This window comes from Puma concolor, chromosome B4 (genome assembly GCF_028749965.1).
Source record: "Puma concolor isolate L17-30 chromosome B4, mPumCon1.1.hap2, whole genome shotgun sequence".
Classification (NCBI taxonomy): Eukaryota; Metazoa; Chordata; class Mammalia; order Carnivora; family Felidae; genus Puma; species Puma concolor.
The window spans coordinates 97,645,072-97,654,602 of NC_141673.1; the positions used below are offsets into that span (position 1 = coordinate 97,645,072).

The 9,531-nt window shown below is 43.4% G+C and overlaps 1 long non-coding RNA gene across 1 annotated transcript; it reads left to right on the forward strand.

Moving 5' to 3' along the window:
• Window positions 1–550: 550 nt before the first annotated feature.
• On the forward strand, window positions 551–9,314 carry LOC112867178 (uncharacterized). The gene is made up of 2 exons (XR_003224194.2): window positions 551–696; window positions 6,123–9,314. It is a non-coding gene; the product is annotated as an uncharacterized LOC112867178 (long non-coding RNA).
• The last annotated feature ends 217 nt before the right edge of the window (window positions 9,315–9,531 follow it).

A 9,531-nucleotide genomic window follows, 5' to 3' on the forward strand; every position in this document is an offset into this window, starting at 1 on the left:
TGGAGCACGTGATCTCTAAATTCATCCAAACTCTTTACCGCTGACCCGGCTGCCGCGGTGGCGGGCGGAATGGGGAGGATGCGCCAGGCCAAGGGGACTATTTTGGGAGCGGAGAGGCGTGCTGGGGAGTTGAGTTTCCCTTGATGCACACAGCAGGTCAAGGATCTCAGGACCCGGGCTGGACTAGTTCTGTTGCAGCAGGAAGAGTTCCCTGGACCTCCTTTCCTCTTTTCAGTCTCAGGCACTGTTTCCAACAGGAAAGTCTGGAGAGACCGCTTTCCTTTCCAAAGGGCAGTCTGCCCAGGGGCAAAGGCAGGCTTGCCAGCCTGTACCTGCCGCTGTTCGGGGAGACGAAAACCACTGTAGAGCTTTCTTGTTTGAAGTGCCGCGTGCTCAGCTCGGCTGTCAGTGTTCCTAGACTGCTTCTGTGGACTTAGAGCTGACCTTTAGAGGATGACATTTGAGCACGCAGAGCCGAGCTTCCTGTGCAAAGAACAATGAGTTCGTGACTGTGTCCAGAGCTACAGACATTCCTATTTGTCCGTGAGTTGCATGACTAATGCGCTTGTCCTCGTTAAGAATGAAGTGGGCACATGAGAACGTTTTCAAGGACATCAACCGGTGCTGCTTGGACAGAGGAGAGCCACTAGTGAAAATACCCCAAGGCTTCTTCCTGGTGCAGGGTAGACCCTGGTTGTAAGTACACCCTCGCCCTCAGCACTGCAGCACTTCACGCACAGGGGTGCAGATCCACACCACCCGACCCAGCTCCCCGTGTGGGGCTGTTCTCCTCTCTCCCGGAGAATCCCTGTCTCTCCCTTTGTGCCCTCACATGTTACTGAAGCTTTCACGCGCATTTTATTCACAAGGTGACGAGGGCTTCTTCCCATCCAAATTCATTTCCTCTTTGCTCTCATTCCTTCTGCCCTGTTTCCGCGAAGGGTGAAAGCCAGTATTATCAACAGAAGGAAATTTACAGGAATTTGAAGGGTTCAGTTCTAAGAGCCCGGTGACCTGCTGAGAGATGTTCTGTGCAGAAAAAGAGGGCTGGTATGTGTAAACAGCTCGTAACAAACTCCACAGAGCAGTTTAAAGGTGAAGATGAATAGTGTTACTTCTCAAGGAGTTCAAAGATAGAACAATTGCAAGTTTAAAACATATATTTAAGCCATGTATCCGTCTTGGGAACTTGGAAACATAGTTTTGCAAAATAACTCTGGTGGTCAGTTAGGACAGGAAGAAAAGTGTCAGATGTTAAAAACTGTTAACTGGTCGTGGACCAACATACGTTGTGTCGTGGGGGGAGGGTGTTTTTACATTTGCATTTACACGGTATTGCTGATCTCCATGCCCCCTTTGAATATGCACATTTACTTTGGATTAATATAAGCTTTTCCAGCACATCGTTGTTTGTGAATGCAAAGACTAGGGAAGGTAAGCTGATTTGGTAGTAAGAAGCCAATTGGGGCGCCTGGGTGGCTCAGTCGGTTGGGGGGCCGGCTTCAGCTCAGGTCATGATCTCCTGGTCTGTGAGGTCGAGCCCCGTGTTCGGGCTCTGTCCTGAGCACTCAGAGCCTGGAGCCTGCTTCCGATTCTGTGTCTCCCTCTCTCTCTGCCTCTTCCCTGCTTGCTCTCTCTCTCAAAAATAACAAACAAACAAACAAACAAACAAAAAAAGAAACCAATTGCGTGACCATGACAATTTAGTTGACTTCTCTCAAAACATCTTTCCTTACTTTTAAAATGAGGACTTTGGACTAAGCATCTTTCCATCTTTAACAATCTGAGATTAACAGAGAGAACCCTATATAGAAGAGTAAATACAGTAGACCCTGGAACACATATGTTTGAACTACACAGGTCTACTTACATGCGATTTTTTTTTCAATAAATACAGTAGAGTACTGTAAATGTATTTTCCTTATGATTTTAATGACTTTTTTTTTCTGTAGCTTACTTCATTGTAAGAATTTAGTATTTAATACCTGTAACATACAAAATACAGCAAAACCTTGGTTTGCGAGCATAATTTGTTCTGAAAAACATGCTTGTAATCCAAAGCACTCGTATATCAAAGCGAATTTCAAGAACCATTGGTTCAGTGGTGATCACGTGACATTCGGCATCACGTACTACTTGTATTGCAAGACATCGCTCGTTTATCAAGTTAAAATTTATTTAAAATGCTTGCTCATCTTGTGGAACACTTGTAGAACACGTTACTAGCAATCCAGGGTTTTGCTATGTGTTAATCGGCTGTTTATCAGTAAGGCTTCTGGTCAACAACAGGCTATTAGGGAGTCAGAAGTTATTCACAGATTTTGGACTGCACATGGGGTTGGTGCTCCTAACCCCCACGTTGTTCAAGGGTCAACTGTACTGTCTTAGGACCCGCTATTGGCTTTGATCCTCACAGCTGTGTGAGCTGAATAAGGTAATTTCTTTCCCCTTGACCCCACTTCATCTGTGAAATTACAAGATTGGCCTCTATATTCTTTGTTGCCCCTTCTGCTGTAATGTTTTGTAATTTTCCTCAGTCAAGGTAGAAGTCTCATCTTCCCTTTCTGTGCATTCTACTCCTGCCTTGTGGGGAAAGGAGAGGAAGCTGAGAGAGGCCTGATATTAGTTACCATTAATTTTTCCTTTCATTTCATTAATGTCTCTCTGTTTTGTCCTGTCTGTTTCCCATCCTCCCCCTCTCCCTCCCTCCCCTAATTTCTCTCCTACTGTTCTTCCAGTTAAGTTTCCGCATAACTGAATTTGCAGACCTAGCTTTCCACAGCAAATCCTGCAACCTGGATGTGGGTGGGGAGAAGGGGGTGAAATCCTTAGATCTTTGCTTTGTTTGTTTTTAAAGACAGTTTCCACAGCCCTGTGATTTGTGGGTAATTAGGCGCTCTAGGCTGTCAACACTTTGAGTCCTCTATTGCCTAGCAATAGGTTTGGCTGAGAGTGATACACAAAGCTAAAGTGGTAATGGTTTTCAGAACTAGAAGTTTATTTCTTCCTCAGGCAACAGTCCAGGGTTTGCAGCTCACGGCTGAGGTGGCAGCCACAAACCGTGAAGTCCTTAGGATCCCAGGCTCCTTTGGCCCCCATGACCCACCATCCCCGGAATGTAGCTCTTGACCTTTTGATCCAGGCCCAATAACGTGAATGAAAGGTGAAGAAGGGGCCTGGAAACTGCCACCCTGTGCATATGCTTGCATCCCATTGGGTGGACATCAGCCAAATGGCCACACCTAGCTGCAAGGGAGGCTGGGAATTGAAGCTTCCTTTCCAGACGGCCATGTAACCAAGCAAAAATTGAGGACTCCATCATCTTGGGAGGCAGAAAACGGGTATTAGGTCCTGGCCACTCCCTCTATAGGCAGTGTCATCACCCAGTAACTCTAAGCCATTCATGCATTTACTCATCTGCACACATTTGTGGAGTGCCTGCTCTGTGGTGGGCACTTGATTAGGTGAGGGAACGAGAAAGATAGACAAGGTCCTTTCCCCGAGAAGTCTGCAGTCCAGCGGGCAAAGCAGACATGTGGACAACTGCTCTGAATTGTTATACAAGCACTTATAGACACTTAAACTGTATAAAATGGTACAGAAAATACTAGGCATGGGTGTAGAAAAGACATAGTTAATTCTAGCTTCAAAAACAGATGGAGGAGGGGTAAGGAAATGCTTCAGAAAGAAAGTCTCCATTAACCTGAGTGTTTAAAGTTCAATTCCTTGGAGGAAGGGAACAAGGCAGCATCTCTACCTTTTTTTATTGCATTTTTACTTCCTTTACTGTGACTAATATGTTTTGCTTGTAACCACCTGTATGGAAATAGAACAACTTGGCTCTTGTCCTATTAAAAATGTCACATCCTTGGCTAAGCTCAAGTTACCAACTTGCGTATTCAGACACGTGGCAATTCCTGTGACCTGGCCTCTTAAGAAAACGAGACCAAATAGTTACCAAAGACCATCCACTGCAAAAATACCCAAACCTTAATCCTAGGTAACGGTTATAGAACATGGCACAACGTAAACCTTGGTGGTAGGGGTGGGGGTGGGGGTCTGCAGAAGAGGTAGAACAATTGCTTTCACATGGAGAAATTACTGGGTTCTATACAAATGCAATTGTAAGCAAGACGATGGACTGTGGCTTCACATTTGCTCAATTGTTGAGCCATTTACTGGTCAACTAGTAACAATCAGTTTAAAGAGTTTTTTGTTCCTAGTTATGATAAGGGGAGTAAAGGCTGAAACTGAGATATTATGTGCATAAAGCTTGATGGTTAGGAGAATATGATTTATCATCCACAGTGTAAAATTTTGAAAGATTAAAAATATGTTCATTTCATCATAAATACTTAAGACTGCTTCAATTCTTTCAGTTAGACCCGCCCAGTTGAACTTCCCAAGTTCAACTTACAAATTCTCCTTCCTCATGAATCTTTGTTGACTGACCAAGTCAGCAGAAGATTCTCCATTTTTTCTGAAGTTTCAAAATATGCATTTTTCTATGTAAGAAACTTATCTTAAGCCTCCTTATGTATTATTTCTACTTTACAATTTTAAATTCTTTGGAGAACTTTTTTTCAAGTATAAAATTCAATTTTATAAATATGTATTCATTACCTAATCAAGCAAGAGACACTACATGAACCAAAGGTCTATACATTTTTCCAATGAAGGGCCAGAGAGGAAATATTTGAAAATTTGCCCACCCCATACCACCTGTGTTGCCTATTCATCTTTCTTTATGTTATTTTTCTAACAACCATTAAAAATGTTAAAAACCGGGGCGCCTGGGTGGCTCAGCGGGTTAAGCAACTGACTCTTGGTTTCGGCTCAGGTCATGATCTCACGAACTCATGGTTTGTGGGTTCGAGCCCCACATCAGGCTCAGCGCTGCTTGGGATTCTTTCTTTCTTCTCTCTGCACCTCCCCTGCTCTCTCTCTCTCTCTCTCAAAGTAAATAAATAAACATTTAAAAAATGTAAAAAAAAAAAAAAACCCCATTCTTAGCTGGACCATATAAAAACAGGCTTCATTTGACCTGTGGGCCTTTTTTGCCAACCTCTGAAAAGCCTCGATTTGAAAATCTTACATGTGTATAGGGGTGCCTGGTTGGCTCAGTTGGAGGGTGGGACTCTTGATCGTGGGGTGGTGGGTTTGAGTCCCTTGCTGGGTATAGAGATTACTTAAAAAAATAAAATCTTAAAAAGAAAAAAGAAAGAGAAAATCTTACATACCTACAAATAACTATAATACAAAGCAGGTATGTCAATGCTATTTAAGAGATTTACAAAAATGTGTGGCTACGTAGAATTTGGTCCTTTTCTAGCAATGGCATCATTTACCACACAAGTATGAAGAATCATCCTCAGTGCAACGCTCCTTCTGTTTCTCATCCCTTGTATTTTACCTGTCCTCAAGTTCCGTCCATTTTATCTCCTAAATATCTTCCTAGCTGGTCTACTTCTCTCTACCCCACTGACCACTCCTATAAAATCATAAGCATCCAAGGCTTGGAATACAAAATTCCTAACTAGCGCCTCTAAACCCATCCTCATCTGTTTTGCTGCCCTACTAAGGAGATATTGCATCTACTTCCTATTTCTCTTCCCCTTCCTTCTCTTTTCCCCCTCCTCTCACTTCTTTTCATCTTCCTTTCCCGTGGCTTCTTGAACAACTCAATCCTAAGCCACCTGTCGTGTAGGAGGAGGTGGGCAGCTTCCGTGGCCCAGTATGTGTGTGTCGGAGCCTGTGTGGGGGGCAGACTGTCCATGTGGGGCAAGAGTGCATCCTGATGCAGGGTGTCAAGCTAAGGAAGACACTCCAGGGCAGGGTGGCCTGGAAGGGGGTGCAGGGCTGGAGCAGGAAGGGGCGGCAGCGAATATGGAAGACGAAGTATAAAAGCTGGGGCTGATCAAATAGGTAAATATGTTGTAAGGAGACTGGATACCAATCTGAGAAGGAAATGATGATACAGAGAGAAATCTGAAATCATTCCAGTGATCCATGGTGGTAGATGGGGTTTGGAGGTACCAGTAAATTCCTGGTTTAGTAGGTAAGTAGATAGATAGATATAGGTAGACATGTAAATGTGATTATGTGTCTGGTTTTGTGTCTAGGCGTATGCGTGTGCTCCTTGGCTCTGTCCAGCGACATGGCCTGACAGCTGCAACAATCCCACAGCCACAAGCCCATCTCACGTCCGGATCTTCACTTCTAAGTACTACTTTCATGTAAAAGACACCAGGACTCCGCAAAGTATTGGCCGAATCCCGGGCTAGGTAGAGAAAACACAAGATGGGCCTACGACATCTCGTGGTGCCCCCGAATAAGGCAATATTCAAAGCAAACAATAACAATAACCAAGCCAGCAACAACGAAAACTATGAATAAATGGAAAAAGCTCATGAAGCCAGCTTGAACGGGCACCCGTGCTTTTAGGAAGGCGCCAGGTGCTTCTGACGCAATTGTGGTCTGTGGACTTCACTTGAAAAACCGCAAGTCCAGCCTCTGAGTACCTCTTTTATCTCCTGTCCCATTTTTCTTCGTTTCCTTCCTTTGTGCTGCCTGGGCTACCGTGGTTCTATGTTGGCTGACCTGCTTTCAGATGATTAGGAAAGTCAACAGTGACCTGTTTGCAGAGTATTTTTAATAGAGTGGAATTCTGTGAAAAACAGAGTGCAGTGGACTGAAGAACGGACAGGGTCAGAAGCAGTTGGAAAGTTTGTTCTCGAAACGATAGGAGGGGAAGAAAATACGTGCAAACACACTGGGAAGGTTTGAGGTGGAACGGTGAGACCTTCCGGGACTAGGAGCTGGAAGGGCCCACATGATCCAGAATGGAGACGGTGGTGGGAATCCCGCCATAAGAGACAACTTGGATGGATCTTGAAGGCGTTATGCTAAGAGGAAAAAGTCCAACAAAGACAAGTACTGTATGAGCTCATTTACATGTAGAATCTTAAAAAAAAAGAACCCCAACTCATAGAAACAGATTGGTGGTTGCCTGGGTGAAGGTCGGTGGGGAAGGAGAATGGGCAAAATGGACAAAATCGGTCAAAAGGTACAAATTTCAATAGTAATGTGGAGCACCTGGGTGGCCCAGTCGGTTAAGCATCTAACTCTTGATTTCAGCTCAGGTCAGGATCTTACAGTTTGTGAGTTCGAGCCCTGTGTCAAGCTCTGGGCTGTAGCACAGAGCCTTCTTGGGCTTCTCTCTCCCTCTTTCTCTGCCTCTCTGTCTCTGCCTCTCTCAAAGTAAGTAAATAAACACTAAAAAAAAAAAAAAATAAAAGCCAGAAAAAATAGATGAAGGGGGGGGTCAACAATAAAAAGAGACCTAGGAAATACATCAGTTCGTCACAAAGTTTGGGACTTATTTTGATCACAATTCAAACAAATAAATGGGTAACGTTTTAAGAGAATCAGAGAAATGTGAACATTTCTGCTTAATGAAGCTAAGCAATGATTAATGTTTTAGGTGAGATAGCAAAGATCAAATAGACTCTATTCTGTTTCATTGACCTGGATGCCTACATTTATTGTCAGTATTATGCTGTATCAGTTACTGTAGCTTCATTTGATTTAACAGCAAACACAAAAAATTTAAGTCCCTCAAGTTTTAAATAAGATACGAAACACAGAAACTACAAAAGAAAAAAAAAGAGCTAAACTGGATTTCAGCAAAATAAAAACTTCTGTCCTTTGAACACCACGTTAAGAAGCTGAAAAGATAAGTCACCGATGGGGAGAGAATATTTGCAAAACACAGGTCTTAAACATGAAAAAGGCTGCTGTCCAGAAGATAGGAATAAGGCCTACCACTTAATAATAAGACAAACAATCCAGTTTAAACATGGGGAAAAGGTTTGAACAGACCCTGAGATAAAGGTGATGACTAAGTCCATGAAAAGACACTCCACATTTTTAGTCACTGAGGAAATGGAAGTTTGAGCCACAATGAGATACCATGACATACTGAGCAGTGTGACAAGGATTAAGAAGAGACACAATAGCAGGGCGCCTGGGTGGCTCAGTCGGTTGAGCGTCCGACTTCAGCTCAGGTCACGATCTCACAGTTTGTGAGTTCGAGCCCCGCGTCGGGGTCTGTGCCGACAGCTCAGAGCCTGGAGCCTGCTTCCGATTCTGTGCCTCCCTCTCTCTCTGCCCCTTCCCTGCTCATGCTCTGTCTCTCCCTGTCTCAAAAATAAATAAAAACATTAAAGAATTCTTTTAAAAAAGAAGAGAGATAATAGTCAGCACTGTTGGGGAGGAGGAAGGACTGGAGCCCTTATGAACTTCCGGTGCGAATACAAAATGGTAGAGCCGCTTGGGAAAAATGGTTTGGTGGTTATTTATAAAATTAAACGTAAAACTTCCGTATGACCCATCAACCCCATTCTCAAAGGAAATGAAACTGTTTACGACATCATTCGTTCATAAGAGCCACAAACCAGGAACAATCTCAATGTCCATCAGCTGGTCAGAGTATAGACAAACTGTGGTCCATCCATTCGCTGGCACACTTTACTAATAAAAAGGAGCAAACTACACATCCCTGCAACAACAGGGATAAACCGTAAGACCATTTTGTTAAGTCAGAGCGGTCGGACCCCAAAGAGTAAGTACTATATGATCCCATTCATGTGACATTCTGGAAAAGGCAAAACTCTTAACACCAGAAATCAGATAATGGGAGCGAGGAGTTGGGAGTAGGGGGTAGGGATTAATTTTTAAGACAAGGGAACCCTTTGGGGTGATAAAAATTGTATCTTAATTGTGATGGCGTTTGAACAACCCGTATTCAAGTGTCAGAAACTCATCAGGCTATCCTCTTTAAAAAGGTAAATGTTATTGTATGTAAATTATAACTCAAGACACTCACTTTAAAAGACAATGAACAAAATGGAACCGAGCACAGCTGTTCTATACCCTCCAGTAGCCTTACTAGGACAATTTCTGTGCTAATTGTTTTTCATATGGCTTCAAATTATTCACGTCTGACTTTTGTGTTTCATTGAGGCCACAGCTATAGATTTACTTGGTGAGGAAAGAGAAGCGGGAAGGAAAAATGAGAAACATTCTCAGGCTGGATACTTGGGATTAAAACCTGAAAACAGTTTTCGCAGAAAAGGAGTCTGACCTGTTGAACAACCTACATGCTGGTGAAATTTATGAGGGTCCCACCCACTGTTGACTAAATAAATGAAGTAGAAATGTTCCAGCTGGCTGTGATGGCCACTGTATATGCTGTTTCACATTCTACAGAAAGTACTAGACACAAGTAGCTGTAATAAATTGTAAATCGTAAAGCAGTGACTTCTTAACAGGAGACGCTTTATCTGTAACCTTCAGCTCTCCTTCAGGGCTCCGTCTTCTTTTCATTTCGGATAGGAAAATGCACAACCTGAGACCTTGGGGGTGTCATGGCATGTTTCCTCCAACAGAGCGGGCCCCCCAAGAAAAGAATGTTCAACACAAAGGAATTTCCAGTTCCTGATCGCTTGTCACTTCAGTGAGGGAGGAATG